Raw genomic sequence first — 14,774 nt, forward strand, 5'->3', positions numbered from 1 at the left:
AAGAGAATTGCATACAGCATCCAGGCAGAAAGACAGCAAGGAAACAAAAAAAAAAAATTAGTCTTTTTTTTCTTCCCTGAAAAAGTACCTAAAAGGTTAATTCCTATAATCTTACTCAATAAGGAGCCAAATCCTGAGAGAGCAGATGGTCATTACTTTTTAACTTGTGTGTACATTACTGATGTACATCACTGTGTAAGCATTTTTAGAGTTTTTTAAAATCTTTAGTTTTTCATTTAGAAATTAGAAAGAAAAGAAATTCAGTGGCCCTATAGAACATCTAAAATGAAAATCTGGTCCCAGCAAGGTCAATGCCTGGGCTTTGATTCCCTTTAACTGGTCCACAATTTTTACCACAGAGCTTTTAAGAAATCCATGTAGAACCTAGGCTTAGTTTTTCTCAATACTGATGAATGTTTGAATAATTTGCTTGTGATATTCAACCAAAACAGTTCTCAGAAAATAACAAGGAGTTAGAATCAGAACATATACCTCTAGCTTATGTTAGCAAATTAATTTTTCTGATTGTAGTATCATGGTATGTGAACCACAAAATGGAAAGCAATAGGCAGTAGTCCAAAAATAGAGGAATCAGTCCCAAATCTAGAAGAATCTAGATTAAAATCAGAATTTCAGTCTAGAATAGCTGGGGTACTTTGATGCTGGTTTAAGAAGCAGCTTTGTACCAAAGACAGTTTCTCCTTCAGCTCCTTACAATGTCTTGTCTGCAATATAGTGAAGAGAAACATGACTGAGAAAATCAATATACGAAAGGTTAAAGTCAGCAAACCTCTTACTCCACCTGGAAAGTATCTTGGATATGTATGGTTTCATATTTAATCCCTTTCCTGATGGTGATTAGTAATTAGCAACATCCTATTCAGTTAACCACACAGAGAAGTTAGCACATAATTATATTGTCCAGAAAAGATCAAAAGAAGCCTTCTTGTGGGATTTCTGGTTCATTCTTAGCTAGAAAAATGATGTAAGAATTCCCTGTCCCACAGCATTTCACAGTCCTGTTTACAGATGTTCTTGGGGGAAAAAAGCCCAAAACAAGCCATTAAATAGCTGTGAAAAAATAAGCTGCAAAAAAACCACCCCAAACAAATACGCTAAAATTACCTGACGTCTTTTGATCTCATTAGATTGAGGTTGAGTAGTTTGGGTCAATTCTTCTTTTATCAGCACGGTTCACAGGTTGCTACCAAACATGATTTAATACAGTGTATTTACAAATTCTCTCTCTCTAAAACAGAAAAGCAAAGAAAAGCTGTTAGAATGAGCTTATTCTTCCTGAATGAACACCAGTCCCACTTCAGCAAAGAAAAAGCCCTATTGTTTAACAGATTGAGACATGCTAAAGCAAAATCAAGTGACTTGCTGTCTGTTGGACAAACTATTGACTGGAACATTATAATTTATGCTGATTTCAAAAGGCCAAATCTTACAAAATCTAAATGAAATTCTGCTACAGTGCATTCAAGTGTGATTGAATGTAATAAGAGTTGGGGATAGTGGTTGTGCTAAACCCTCAACTGCCTTGCAGCAATTACGAAAATCCAAAATTGCCCACTCTTTCCAGTTTCTGTGTGACTCTCCAAACATGTGGGGAATAGAAAAGGGGATATTTCCCTTTCAGACTGTTGATTTTGAAGGGGAGAAACTGTACAATAGAAGGGATAATTTATTTCATCAGATCACTGCACTCTGCAATTCATGATTCAGGAGCTGCAGCACCATTCACAGAACAGGGGGGAGTCCAAAGGAGAGGGAAGGGAAGGGAAGGGAAGGGAAGGGAAGGGAAGGGAAGGGAAGGGAAGGGAAGGGAAGGGAAGGGAAGGGAAGGGAAGGGAAGGGAAGGGAAGGGAAGGGAAGGGAAGGGAAGGGAAGGGAAGGGAAGGGAAGGGAAGGGAAGGGAAGGGAAGGGAAGGGAAGGGAAGGGAAGGGAAGGGAAGGGAAGGGAAGGGAAGGGAAGGGAAGGGAAGGGAAGGGAAGGGAAGGGAAGGGAAGGGAAGGGAAGGGAAGGGAAGGGAAGGGAAAGGCAAAAGTAATAGATTCAGATCAGGAAGATGCTGGATGACTATGGAGATGTGAGTTCTTTCAATCCATTTGCTAAACTTTTCCTATTTCCTGTAGGCATTGGTACCATCAGCCACCTGAGTCATTCTGCCCTAGAAGCTTCTCAGAATGAAAGCAGAATCTGTGCAATGAGGCATCTACAGCCTGCTCCTTTGTCACTAGTGGCTCTGCTTAGCCCTGCTTATATGAAAGGAATGACAGAGCAGCCTGATGAAATAGGCCTTTGTCATGCAGCATGAGAACTTGTTCCTTACCTAGCTGAATAGAAGAGGCTTTTGGTTTTGTTTATACATAAATGCATAGATTTAAAGAAGCAAGTATTTTCAAATTACACTTATACAGAAATCTATTTTATTACACTACATAATTTTAAGATGTAATATGTATCATATGGTATTAATTACAGGGAATATTTATATAGATGTTATATATTTTAAAAATAGCTAATTAATAAAAATAAATAATGATACAAAATACTTTTTGTATATTGAAACTCAGCTTCAGACAGGTCTGGAACTTGTAAGCTACCTCCAATATGTCATAGGCCAGAAACAGGATCAAAACAGCATTACTCCTGAAGGTTCCTGGTGTGAAATGGCCATCTAAGTGCTTTTCTGTCTTATCAGTTTCTTGATAATATGCATTATTTTTATTATCTTTTGTTTCTGACATTTGAGATATTTTGCAGAGGAATACTGAGTTGGAAAACAATTATGTATATTATAAAAACCACTGAACCACAAAACTTAAAATTCACTGCTCATAAAGAACATAATTTCTGAGAAGTCTAGAAATTAAATAGAACTTCAGTTTCCTCCTCTTTCATTTTGTAACTTACCTGGGGTGATCAGTGAAAGTTGGCTTTGAACATAGGTACACAAAAAATAGGTGGTGGCATGGAACAAATTAAAATTTTTTCACTGGAAAAGTATTTGGCCAGGACTGCATTCCTTTCAGTGGACATATAAGCCCTCAGCAGCTGAATGAAATAAAATTACAACACAGTAGTTAGAGCTGTGCTTACAACATTTCTTGGCTTTTGTAGTTTGGTTCAACTTCAGCACCAAAAATAACAAATAAGTCAGTTCTCCAAAAAGCACACAGGTTGTTTAAAAACTCTGAACTTTAAAAAAAAACCACATCTGAAAATACTTTATTGCATTTCTGTCATTTTAGTTTCACTGTACAATCATAAGAGACGTAAATACGGAGTTTAAATCAGAGGCAGAAGAAAACACTCCAGAAGATGATAAAAAAACCCCTAAAATGACAAAACCTTTGCTAAAATATGAGAGGAGAAAGCACTACAGAACAAGCTGAAAGACATTTGTGTGAATGTATTAAATACTTGAATGCACTGACTGGGAATTATGCATTGCAATGGGAGATGGGACAAGTGACTGAGTAGCAACAAAAAAAAGAACCATGGAATGTATCAAACAGTGAGAAAGGATGAGAGAGTGCTCTGCATTCCTCTCTCTTTGTCTAATTTCACTCTTTTTTAAAAAATAAATTAATCTTCCCGTTTCACAACCTGCCCTTCATGAAGGCTGTTCATTCTGAGTAAGGAAGAGGGATTTCTTATAATTAACCTACCATCATTAATAAATCAGTAAATCTGTGTTGCAATAACTTCCAGCAAGCACTAAGTAAACATAATTTTCAACAATATTCCTTTACAGCAGCATTTCATGTTGCAAGAGACACCGTACTGGGTTACAAACAAGAGGACATACCTCCACCTCACAAAGATACTGGGTTTGCCCTTGCCACACTTCTTTTTGTGTGAAACCCTCTGGAGGCTGGGTTGGGGGTGTGTAGCAAAACCAAACTGCAGCACCTCCTCTTAGGTCTCTCCTAAACTCCACAGCCCTTCCCACAGTGGTGCCCACCTGGGCCTGCCAGTGCTGACTTCAGGTAAGAAGATGCTTTGGAACCCCAAACAGAGGCTTTGCAGACTGACTGCAGCCTGAGGAGCCTTGAAGAGAGAATTCTTGTTCTGGAGTACTTGAAATCAGGTCCAAACATCGGAGATGGATCGATGTGGGCAGCTCACTAGAGTGGCACAGGCACCGTCCCAACAGAAGTTCAAGGTTATGACTATCAACACAAAAGCCTTGTTCCTGGCAATATTTTCAGTACTTGTCAGGACTGAGAATAAATAAATGAATAAGTATATTCATAAAATTAGCAATAGCAATAAACCAGACAGGACTGTACAAAACATCAGTGCAGATCAGAAGGATCACTGTTGACGCTGTCTCGCTCAGTTTGGTTTTATAAACCAGTAAATCATGCTTATCAAACCTGTAAATTTAAACTTTAAAAAAACTTCTATCTCTTTTTTAGCTCATAAATCTGATATGATTGCTTACTCTGAAGTGTAGTTATACAGCGTGTAATGCACTGTTTGCTGTAACTAAAAATCTAATAGCTTTAAAGAAAGCCTTCAGAAGATATACCATCTGTTTTTCTTGAACTGATCTTCCAAGGAATACAGGGAGCATCTAAAATGACAAACAATACCTCAGTTTATGAGATTTTTATGTGACCTTTCATCAGAGAAAGACAATGGAAGGAAAATTGCCCTTAATAGATTGTTTTCTGAGTCCAGTTGCTGAAGTAGATTATTATATTTTGCTTTCCTTTCAAAAGCTGGGTTAAAACCTGCTTAGGTTCTGTGAGAAATGGGTTTTGCAATATTAGGTCAGTTGCAGCTAAAGTTCATAGATAAAATTTGTACAAAAAAATCCACAGAGAATTCAATTAGAAAAGAGCAGAGGCCTTGTTTGAAGAATACCAGGAGGCTGCTGATCTCATAAGATAGGACATATTGTACTTGATCCTAAAACTATTCAACCATTCTAATATATTAATTTTACTTCAGGAGGCAGAAGGACTCTCCTTTATTATGCTGCTATATACAAATATAGAGAAAAAACCTCCTGTCTTTGTCCCAAAGAACTTGCAACCCAAGTTTACATTTTAATAGGATTAGACTAGATATATTCTACCTTATTATCTTTAGATACATACTTTTTAATGTAAAAAATATCTGTTTGCACACATGCTTCTTTTATTTCTTACTTTTAACATCCTCGTTCAAGGCCCATGGAAACCAATGGTAATGTAAATTATTACATTTATTTTCTTAGCCTTTGCGTCAGGCTAAAAGTAGGATACAGCCCTCCTGATTTCTGGTGACTACAACTTTGCCTTCTATATTTGAGCTACATGTTTTGGTCACTGTTTTAAAAATCAAATAGATGTCAGGAAAAGGGTGTAGGGCACCACTAACTTGATAAAATGTCAGTGTCTGTTTTGGGATGACATAAATGACTCTCTGGGCTCCACAGGCTGGGCAGATTGGTTCTCCATGAAATGTCAGGAACTGAGACATCCTTCCTGCAGAAACATAAAGTTCTGTGTGCTGAAACCCACCTGAGAGTATTTAAAGAATCTAAAAACAGAACTGGTTTCTTTCCCTGTTATTCTTCTATATATGCACAGGGTTACACAAATTTTCAATTACAAAACCTGTATATCTGTATGGACAAGGATTTCCTGGAAAGGTGGAGGCCAGGATGCTGCCATCCCATCAGCTCCCTCCCTTTCCAGCTGCCAGTGCTGCTTGTTGGAAATCTCCAGCCTACAGAAGCAACAAAACTTTCCCAGCTCCTCTTGCTGGAGAGATAAGCCATGTTGCTCTGAAGCAGCTGAGGAGCATGTCATAATTTCCCGTTTCAGCTCCTTCCCCAGCTTGGTGCACAGAAGCAGAATTTTGCACGCCCACCCCCTTTCCCATTCGGGACTGTTCATTTATGCAGGTGCACACACAGCCTCATGCTCACATGGCAGCACACAAACCTGTTCCTTTCCATCCTACCTAAGATCCTGTCTGCTGAAGAAAGACAGGGATAAAGTCCCAAGCCTTTATTTATTCAGAATACAATTTTGCAAGAGCTGCATGTGTAATTGGTCATGGGTGATGGGGTTGCAACATCAGGCATGAACCAGTCAACCTATAGAGAGCCAGCTTGAAGGAATTCACGTACTGCTACACTGCTGGCCACAGAGGAACAGGCTGCAGGGATTTGGAGGCTATTTTTTGTGGGAGGAGAGGGTGAAATATACAATTTCTAGGGCACTATGTGCATCAAGACCAAATCTTACAGATCTAGTCTTTGATATTCTGCTGGTAATGACTAGCTGTGCCCGGGCAACACAGAGATGTGCATGCACCAAACACTCGAGCTATGCTGATACTGAATGGATTTTTTCACACATCATTTTAAACCTAACACTGCACTGCTTTTCGTTGCTTATAAAGATGCATCTCAACAAGCACCCAAAAAAAAAAAAAAAAAGAAGACCATCTCAAACCCTACACACTCTTGAGATAGGTATGTGATTGCTCAAGCTGGAAATCCAATTCTGGCCTTCAGCTGGAAGCCAGATATCGTTTGTTGTGTCCACATGTTTAAATCCCAGGAAGCAAACAAATTTCAAGCTACCATCATGACACTGTTTTCATTTTTGTTTTGCATATTAAAGAAATTAGTGCAAGATGCTTAGCAAAACTGTAACACCAAATAAATATTATGTAAGGGCAGTACATAAATGGGTTCTAGAAGGGCAGGATAACATCATAAAGGGAAAGTATTTGTGACTCATTTTTTCTAATTCTTTTAGGAGTTTTCCTAATGTGCAGTGCACAATTGAAATAAATGGAAACTTTAAGAAATATTCTACATAAGGCAGAGTCCAAAAATGTAGAAGGTTATGCAAGGCTAACTGTAAAAATAAGCAGACGAGTCCTCTAAAATAATATTGCAACATTTTTTGGCTTCCATTTATTGGTTGCCATAGGATTTTTAGTCAGTGAGCAACTGCTAAACACAAGGCTGCCTCATACCATAGCTTGGCTTTTAACAGAAGAAAAACATTAACATTGTTTAATGAACACCCTTGTCTGGAGAAGTACTAGCAAATGCTAGGAACTCATTTTCCTACTGCCTAAAACTGGAGAGATTTGCAAGTGTTGTGTTTATGATGCTGTGCCCAATTTAAATCTTCCTCTCTGACAACACACAAATCTCCCTCCCAAGTACAAAGAAACTTGTTTTTGAGGGAAGTTGCTAGAGGAGAAAGTCCAAGAGCAAACAGGTTAAAGTGCCATGTACACAACAGAAAGGATCACAAGGCACTTTTAATGAGCTATTTGAGTTACACCAGCTGCTTCTAGGGCCAGAGAGAATATCCACTGGTGGACACTAAAGGGAAGAAATGGAAAATGCTTTTCTAAAGCATTTAATTTTTCTACTGAACAGGTGGTTAAGTCTGCTCTATGTAGCACATCCTACATCGAGGGGTAACAAGAGGAAAATAAAATAGTGACATGCTATAAAAAGTAAATAAATGCATTTGCTCTTGATCTTTTATTCAGTCTCCCAGTACATCTTGATGTATCATCATTCATCATTACTATTTTTTATGATGCTGATTTATGCTCTCTCTGCATTTGGATTTGTTTCTGTGTTTTGTCCAATAACTGCTAGATGTAGAAAGCTTAAAGCAGCCATATGTATCCATGGCTGAGCATTTTCTCACGTGTTATATAAGGGTCAGGCTCCTTTGGCCTGAAACCCTTCTGGGCCAACAGCATTTGCAAGCTTGTTTTCACAAGTGACCATTTCCAAAGAGGGAAGGAAAGCATTTTCCCACATAAATTTTACAGGTGTTTACATTTCTTTAAATAGCCAGGGGCTAACACCTAGGAAACTCTCAAGCTAACAAGAGCACCCTGTTCTGAGACTCAGGTTTTAAAGAGGTTAGGTTTTTAAAGTCTTCTGGACCACCCTACATGAATGTCCATACCGATGTGTCTACTGACTGCCATTTGAGATGCCTGATACCCACCACATCTCCATCTCTCTCTTCACAAGAGGTTCCTCTTCCATAGCCTCTGTCTCTCATCTGCAAGTCCTGTGTAGATGTCTTGGATACCTGGTGTATCTCAAAGGGAACAAGACTTTTCTGTGTATGCAAACAAATCGGGCTCTGGCAAGCAGGGAGGATTACTCCCGTTTAACTTGAGACATCTATGCCTGAGCTAGTCATGCTGAGCTCCTTTTGTAGTCAGCAGAGAGAAATATAGTTGTCAACATTTAGCTGGACAAATCCTACCCCCAAATTCCAGTTGTGTAAGCCCATTACTTCCAGCTTCAATAGCATTAGATAGTCTGAGTCTTGTCTTTGTCCTCCCTGTTACGTGTAAAGCTGGCAGTGGGTTTCTCTGCCCCTCTGCGAGGAACTGGATTTAAGAGCTGAGGCAGAACAAAGCTTGGGCTTGACGATACTGACTTCAGAAGGGCGGTCAATCTCCCCTGCTGTGCTCTGACAGGGTAACCTTTTCTTGTGAAAACAATCTTGGAACAAGCTTTAAAACTGCCCTAAATATCAGAGTCTTTGGTCTAGTTCTGCAGCAAGCGCATGATGATTCCATCCCAGACAATGAAGCCCATAGCCTATCTACTAACCTCCTGAAAGCAAGTCTTTCCCAGGTCTCTGGGGATTATATCTGTTATTGATTCAGCTGACTGGAGCACACAGTGAATTGATGGTGTCAAAAAGTTGCAAAGTATAGAAAAATGCAGTTTAGACACTTCTTTCCGCTTTTCTGAACAATTGGCATCCAACAGCTACAATGTTGGAAACATTACTTATGGATGGGAGCAGCAATATTCAGAATCTCTTAACCCCATCTACTATTAGAAATAAAATGAGAAGCCTTCTACCCTTTAGAAGAAGCCTGGTGTTTCTGAGATAGATAGCCTTTGGATATAACACACAACACATACATTTCTCCCTTACTTTTATGGTGTGCTCACCATGGTGGCCTCCAAATGCACTCTGAGTGACCTGGCAGCACAAACCCCATGGTAGCGAGTGTCACTTACAATTGCAGTTGTCCTAGATAAAAGCAAAATGTATTGGCAGGGTGGAAAGAGTCAGAAGATAAAACTGTTTAAACAGAATCACCACAGGACTTTCATTCTTGTTCTGTAATTTTAGAAAACAGATTACCAAAAGTCTGTGATTGCTTGCATAAAATACCCTGTATTTGCTATGGTTTTTATCTTTCAGACTTATTTATAGACAAGACTATCTGAAAGCTAAAAACTTAATTTCCCCAAAAATTACTAACTACAGAAAATGGTGATGATGCTGTTGAAAACGTACTGTGCAAGAAGGAGCAGAACTTGTTAAATTGCATGGCATTTTTCAAAATCAGTTGTACAATCCCAGCATGCTTGGTGGAAAAATAAGATACACCCCTCCCCCTTGCTCAAATGGCGAATTAGTAGAGATCAAAATACCACTTGGCTCTTGACAGGTTGGTGTGAGTATTATTCTGGAACAGATCTGTAATGCTGCTACTACAAAAGGGGCAAAGGGTATTATCTTCCCTACCTTTACCTATGCAGAAAGACCACTCCTAAGGGGGAAAAAATGAAGGGAGGAAGGGCACAATCACCCTGCATCTCCTGTGCTCTGAGGATATAAATGCAACCTTGACCTTGCCCTTGCTTTCTACACAAAGCTAAATTTATCTAGGAAAAATGTCATCCTGCAGTAAAATGTGGGTTATCCTCATGGCCTGATCAATCAGCAGGCATCAAATCAGGCAACGTTGACTACTCCAGTTTTATCAGCCACAGACAATAGCAAAATGTCACTGGATTTCTCTGAATCATACATTTCATGTTGCTGATGTTCCTTTTTTAAATTACAGACAGCACATTGCGAACTTTCTGACAAATCTCACTGCTGTCCTGAGGTTACATGAGATCACTGGTTATTCATGTTAGCAGCTCCTCAGAAAAGGCAAAGACTTGATAATCTGCACAGTCCCCAGAAAATGGATTTGTCAACATTTCTCGTCAAGATTAATAGAAAAAAAAAAAAGAAAAAAAAACTTTTTTGTTCTCTGCCATGAATTCTCTGTTGTAATCAAGCTATTGCTCTTGCAAGATATGTTCCTTTGACTGAATTAGAGAGTTTCTAAAAAGTAACAACTGGTAAAATATGCATGTGCTTGCTCATCTTGAGCATCTTGATTTGATTGGCCTTGATTTGAGCTACCAAGGAGAGTAGGCATGTTATGTAATTTTTTAAGCAACGTTTATTCTAATAAAAAGTTTTTATGTAGTAAAATCCTTTTACCCTAATGCAGCTGGAGCCCTGTCAGAAACTCAGTACCCAGAAGAGCTTCAATTTTTACCCACAGATACATTCCATCTTACAGCAGCTCTAAAAGCTGTGTGCATGGATCAGACATGTTTCTTGCTAACATGAAAACTAAAATTAGCAATTAAAAACACTTGGAAATTACCAATAATCTGCTGTTGTGGTGATCACACATAGGAGGAAGTGTAAATCAACACAATATAAAGGAATAAAATGCCCATTGATGATCTGTAAGCCAGAACCTGCAAACTTTAGGTTTGCAGGCAAATGTCGAGAGCAGGGAATTTGACACTTTTTTCAACCTATGATATTCTAATTCTGACTAATTCTAATTCTGTCTATATTTTTTCCTTATTTCCAGTGACTGGATTAGACCAAATTTTAGCTATACCCTGTTATGAGAGAAACAACGAACCCATGTGGAATTTAAAAAATAGTCAGGTTTCTGCATGTGTAGAAATCAGACACTTTACCTGCTCTGCCCCAAACCTTGAGGAATTTGGCTGATCCATAGACCACACTATTGCTGGGTGTTCTTCTTGGTCTGTTCAGCCTGGAGGAGACTGAGGACAGACCTCACTGCAGTTACAGCTTCCTTGGGAGGGGAAGAGGAGGGGCAGGCACTGATCTCTGCTCTGTGGTGACAGTGACAGGACCTGAGGGAATGGCCTGAAGCTGTGTCAGGGTAAGTTTGGGTTGGATATTAGGAAAAGGTTCTTTACCCAGAGGGTGGTTGGGCATTGGAACAGGCTCCCCAGAGAAGTGGTCACAGCACCAGCCTGACAGAGCTCAAGAAGTGTTAGGACAATACTTTCAAGCACATGGTGTGACTCCTGGGGACAGTGCTGTGCAGGGCCAGGCATTGCACTCAATGATCCTTGTGGGTCCCTTCCAACTTATTTATTCTGTGATTCGCAGTTACAGGTGGAAGTCTCTGTTTATAAGGGCACATTTGGTCACAGACAAAGGAAGATAGTTGTGTTCTGCTACTTTACTCCACATCTCCAGCACATTCCTGCAGATGGGGGAAACAGAGGCAATGTGGCTTGGCCTGCCATGGCAGCAGCTGGTACTGTCAGCTTGTTCTGCAGGGCCAGCAGATGAGGCTGCTGGGGTAGGGGCTGCAGGCAGGGCAGTGGGCAGAGCCAGCAGCCTCCCACCAGCCAGCCAGCAGCAATTCTCTTCTGACCAATGACCCACACTTGGGTGAGCAGGCAGGAGTGTTTGTGTCATAGCATCCCTTCTTGTTTTGTCACTTTGAGGAGGCCAGAAGTTCAGACCTGGACTCCCCTGCAAGGAGGGCTGCCCAACATGCACCTGCAATAAATTGTGTGTGCAACACTCATTCTTAGTGATTTAGATGGGGAAAACTCCAGCCCAATAGCAGCACCACAGATTTTCTCAGAAGCCTTATCAACATGTTTCAGTCTTTCCAGGACTGACTCTGATGTCAGGGCAAGTGGGAAGCAGGGACAAATAGTTTCTTTCTTTGTGTGCTGCTTTCCCAGTACACGTTTTGCCAGCCTAATCAGATGGAGATAAACACCTTGCCATAGACCGTGCAACTGACGTCAGCTTTTTGTGTGCTTGGAATGATGTCAGCACCAGCTTTGCAATGCTACAACCTCCTAAGCAGAAATAAGCAGAGCAGCGACTCACCTACTGCTTTGGACAAGCTGCCACACCAAGATTATTTCCTTTTTGCCCTGCTGGCTACAGATGCTGGGTGAAGGGGGCAGGAGAATCAGAACAATGGGATCCACTCCTGTACTCAGCCAGTTTTTAAGAGGAGTCTAAACAAATTTAAATTGAGTTATATAAAGAACAAATGACACCTCTCAGCACAGTAGTAAGGCCCTTAAGAAATGGATTCCACTCATTTACATCAGTGCAAATAATATCAAATTAATTTCTCAGAATTTACACTACCATCACTGTAAATGCATTTTTCCTCATATTTGCATACACTCACCAATATACATAAAAATTTACAAGTTAAATACAGCCTAGAGTTTCAAACTTGTATAGAGGCCTCTGGCAAGGCATTTTTAGAGGATTGAAATTTCACACTAATAGCAATTTAATTCAGATGTCAAAAAGCCAAAATGGAGGAACAGAAACTGGTACCAGGAACCCAAGTGTCAAGAACATTGGCAAATACAAAAGTCAGTGCCAGAATCGTGCTGATTTAAAGGGTTTTTTGGTTTCTTGTTTGGGTTTCCTTCAGGAATTTTCCTCAGCAGTTTCTCCTGTTCCAGGGGAATTTTACCATATTAGAGGTCATTTATACCTCACTTTATTTACACTTTGATTTCAACTTGTCTCATCATGTTATCAATTTTCAACATTTGCTTCTACTGAAGGAACAGGAATGTTACAAGCTAGTTAAGTTGTTAGCTGGACTGTCACTTATTAAATTAGCAAGTTTTTCATAGAAATCTTTGCCAAGACTTAAAGAATAAAGAACTGATTATTACTAATTCTTTTGGTATTCATTATGCTATTAGTCACAGAGCTCACTCATACATTTCCAAATTTCAACACAATCATTTCAGGATGAAGAGTATTATTTTTTTCCCTTCTTAATAATTTCTGCTTGGCATCAAGTTTCATGCCCTTCCTCTCCAATTGCCAGGAAAGCAGACTTTGGGATTCAATAGTTTTGGGCTGGGTTTTTTTCAGTTTATTTTTTTCTTTCCAGAAACACAAGTTTACCAAGGTTATTTCATCTACAAGAGAATGCATTTTTAATTGACTTGTTTATCTCCATAACACATGCACACCTCAGCAAGACTAAGGGATCAGGTTATATGACATCATGGTGCCAAAGGAATAATTGTCTCTTGTTTGTGCAGCCCTGAAGAAAAGCCTGTAGCTTGGAATCGCACAGAGTGCTGCACTGACAGAATACATATATTGTAGCAAAAGAGAAGTACAACTTTTTTCTTTTTTTTTTTTTTTTTATTACATTTGGGAGGCGTAGAGAAGGAAGGGCTGGAGGGCTTCCAAAGTCTGCCATGGGCTCATATTCTGTGAAGTGGTTTTATTTGTAGACATGGCTTTTCACCCTGCACATTTTTGAGATGATCATCCTTTTCCCCAGGACTGAGAGGACGCTAAGACTGTGTGATAGCCTGCTCAGCAAAGTCCCAAATCCCACTGCAGTTGGTATCCAAATTGAGGGTGGAGCAGCACTTCTTAAGAAAGCTGTCTCAAGCACCTCTGCAGCAAGCAGCACTATACCTGTGTACTCAACTAGCAGGGACCATGAAGCAGAAATAACAAAAAAGAGCCGGAAATCAGAATCACAAATCCCCCTCTTGGGTTTAGCTTTAGGAACAAGGAAGCTCCAAAAACAAGACACCCCTTCAGCATTTTATAAAACTGATTTCAGCTGCCAAAGGATTCCTCTGCAGCTTTATCCTCAAATAAAAAATTCACTGCAAACGAGCAATCATTAGTCAGCTGCATTTTTCGTATAATTACTGGCAGTGAAAAAGCAAGCGTGCAGGTTGCTGGAAAATAAGGTCTAACTACTTCCACCCAAACAGAACAGAAGCTGTTCACATAAGTTTTAGTGGGGGAGAGGGAAATCCTCAGTGCTCCCCTTCTCTCTATGACTGATTACAATCTGTTTTTTTCTATAAAGCACATTTATTGTGGGAGTTTGATTTGAAAGAATTTCAAGTAATTTAAACTTTGGCTGCAGGCATACAGATCATTTAAAAACTGATCTTCAAGTGTTTCTGCATGTTAATAACATTTCTGGTGAGTGCTATAACCGAGTTTTAGTTCTCATGCTACCAACTGAAACACATGCCAAGAATTACCTAGGAAGAAATCATGTAGTTCCGAGTTAGCCAGGCTGACAATAAACCCTGTGGTAGCAGTTTTAGTGCAATATTCTTTATTTTGCAATGGGGAGTTTTGAGGCTGGGGCGTTTCTTTAGAGGTGACGACCTACAGCTTTTTGAAACTACAGAGGTGCTGAAACACCTCTGTGTGGCTGTTAAATCAAAGCCCAGTTCAAAATGTCTTTTCTTAATAGACCAGAATTCATTTATCCTGCCTCACATCCTCAAAGCATCTTATTACCCTACATGCTCTTATCTATGTCACTACTTGCGTCTGTTAATTACTAAGGTGAATGACAAACAGAATCAGGCCTTAAATAGAAGGCACTAAATCAGGAGATGCTAATTCAGAACCATCCTTTCTGGAAGAGAGGTGCAAATGCAAGGTGCACATTGCCCCAGGATTTTAGAAAGCGCAACTAACAGCTCACTCCATTTTGGTATCTCTCTTCATCAGACAAAGGGTCTCCCATCACCAAAGTTCTCACCACATTTCAATATCCTTCTTGAAAAAGGTAAATGGGCTTGCTAAGACACAGGGATAAGCCAAAAGAAAAGAAAATAAAAGCCAGCTTTATTCACAGCAAA

This window comes from Fringilla coelebs, assembly GCF_963513975.1.
Source record: "Fringilla coelebs genome assembly, chromosome: 3".
Lineage (NCBI taxonomy): Eukaryota > Metazoa > Chordata > Aves > Passeriformes > Fringillidae > Fringilla > Fringilla coelebs.